At 48.1% G+C, this 2,829-nt stretch overlaps 1 protein-coding gene across 1 annotated transcript in view; it reads right to left on the reverse strand.

Moving 5' to 3' along the window:
* The window catches only part of KIF7 (kinesin family member 7), a 22,986-nt gene that overhangs the window by 9,256 nt on the left and 10,901 nt on the right, over window positions 1-2,829 (reverse strand). The window lies entirely within an intron of this gene.

The following is a 2,829-nucleotide window of genomic DNA, read 5'->3' on the forward strand; positions in this document are numbered from 1 at the left end:
TGGCCCTGTATTCCAGCCTGGGCAACAGAGTGAGACTCTGTCTCAGAGAAAGACTAAACCGATGCATGGATTTGACGGACACGTGGACCAACGGGTAGACAGACAAGGGAGTATGGGATGGAGGGGTAAGCGAATGGAGAGCTGGAAGGGGGACTGGGGGACACAGAACTGCATGCTACAGGGTAGGTTTCTTTAGATGCCCACCTTTCACCCTCTCGTTGGTCTCCCAGGTAGTCTTCAGGCAGGACCTGCCCCACTGCCTCTACTATGTGTAAAGCCGGGCGGACCTCCGGCTTCTACACGATACTAGACTCACCCTGGGGGACCAGGGCTGGAGCACAAGGTTCCACAGTGAACTTGGACCACAGAGCCCACATGTCCTGGTCCCAAGGATGGCAGCCTAGGAGGCAGGAGTCACCCCAGCAGCCCACCCTGAGGCCCTGAGACTGACCTGCACCTGGCTCTGGGCCACAGCGACCCTCCTGCGGAACTCCTGGAGCCGAGACCGCTCGCCAGCATCCTGGGGCTCCTTGCCCTCGAGCTCCCGCAGCTGCCTCTGGCCTTCGCTCAGTTCAGCCCGCACCCGCTCTGCCTCCTGCTCCAGCTCCCGGATACGCTGGCTGTGCTGGCGGTTCAGGGCCTGAGCTGCCTTTCCTGGAAGAAAGCAGGACTGTGTCAGCACAGGCAGCCCTGCTTCACCAAGAGGGCAAGCTGTTTGTCCCCCTGGGAGGTTTCCCAGCCCTTGGACATCTGCGTGGGTTTCACCAAGCCTTTGTACCACCAGTACCACGGTTTACTTAATATTTTTCTTCAAATCAACTCTTATTTATTTATTTATTGAGACGGAGTTTTGCTCTTTTTGCCCAGGCTGGAGTGCAATGGTGCAATCTCGGCTCACTGTAACCTCCACCTCCTGGATTCAAGTGATTCTGCTGCCTCAGTCTCCCAAGTAGGTGGGATTACAGGCACGCGCCACCACACCTGGCTAATTTTGTATTCTTAGTAGAGATGGGGTTTCACCATGTTGGCCAGGCTGGTCTCGAACTCCTGACCGCAGGTGATCCACCCGCCTTGGCCTCCCAAAGTCCTGGGATTACAGGCGTGAGCCACCGCGCCCAGCCTCAACTCACCTTTTAAATGAGCCTCATCCACTGCAGCAACCCAAGGAAATTACAAATTAATTAGTTTTATTTTTACCAAATGCATTCTAAAATAAATATATAACCTGAACCTGTATATAATTAAGCCTCTAGAACTAACTTTCATTTCCAGGAAATCTGGAGGACAAAAGAATGAGCTAAATTACAGCACAAAAAAAGCGAACAGACAAACCCCAAACGTGGGGTTTGGGACATTGCACAAGATGACTGAGAGAAGGGAGACGTCAGAGACCTCAGAAACAAATATAGTTGGCCCTCTGCATCTGTGGGTTCCACATCCATGGGTTCAACCAACCATGGTTGGAAATTATATTTTTCTAAATAAATGGCTGCATCTGTACTGACCATGTATAGATTTTTCTTGTCATCATTCCCTAAACAACACAGTATAACAACTATTTACACAGCTTTTACATTGTATTAGGTATTATACAAAATCTAGAGATGATTTAAATCACTTCCTTTAAAGTGATTTAAAGGAAGATGTGGGTCAGTTACTGTAAATACTATACCGTATTATTTACTAAACCCTTTTTGAGCATCCACAGATTTTGGCATTCACGGGGTCCTGGAACCAGTCCCACATAGACACCAAGTGATGATGGTATGATGTGTATGTGGAACAAGTTTGGAGCCTGATTTGAGCAATCCAGCTATAAACAGACACTGCTGATAATGAAGAGAATGTGCTTATGCTCTGGTCATTAAGAGGACATTAGTGCCATGCGTGGTGGCTCATGCCTGTAATCCCAGCACTTTGGGAGGCTGAGGTGGGCGGATCACGAGGTCAAGAGATCGAGACCATCCTGGCCAATATGATGAAACCCCATCTCTACTAAAAATACAAAAATTAGCTGGTTGTGTTGGCACACACCTGTAGTCCCAGCTACTCGGGAGGCTGAGGCAGGAGAATCACTTGAACTCGGGAGGCAGAGGTTGCAAGTAAGCCAAGACATGCCACTGCACTCCAGCTTGGCGACAGAGTGAGACTCCGTCTCAGAAAAAAAAAAAAAAGGGACATTCGTTTCATTAGGTGTGCTGACGGTATTACAGTTAGGTTAAAAAAAAAAAGTTCATATTTTTAAAGCAGCACACTGGGAGCTATCGGGAAGAAAGGACATGAAGTCTGGCATGTCCTTCAAAATATTCAGCAAGGAAAAAGGGAGAGGTAAAACAAATGTGGAAAAATCTTGGTAACTACTAAGTCTGGAGGGTGGGTATATGGGACCCACAGTACTCGTCTCATGTCTGGTTGAAAATATTTATGATGAATTTGGCAACAAATTCATTAACTATTAAAATAAAAACGCTCAACTGGCCACCACCTAAAATTACCCCCTGTCCCCTCCTTCGCTCATATCACCAGTAATAGACATAACACAACTTGGAGACACTCAGTCCTCCATGACACTCACTGTGTGCTCCCCAGGACTGAGAGATACTTTGCTCAGCACAATGGCTGAAACATTGCAGCCACTTGATAAAGAAGAAGTGCTGAGTGTAGTGGCTCATGCCTGTAATCCCAGCACTTTGGGAGGTCAGGAGTTCAAGACCAGCCTGGCCAACATGGTAAAACCCCATCTCAACTAAAAATAAATAAAAAATAAAAAAATTAGCTGGGTGTGGCGGTGGGCGCCTGTAATCCCAGCTACTCGGGAGGCTGAGGCAG

This window comes from Mandrillus leucophaeus, unplaced genomic scaffold (genome assembly GCF_000951045.1).
Source record: "Mandrillus leucophaeus isolate KB7577 unplaced genomic scaffold, Mleu.le_1.0 Scaffold297, whole genome shotgun sequence".
Taxonomy (NCBI): Eukaryota; Metazoa; Chordata; class Mammalia; order Primates; family Cercopithecidae; genus Mandrillus; species Mandrillus leucophaeus.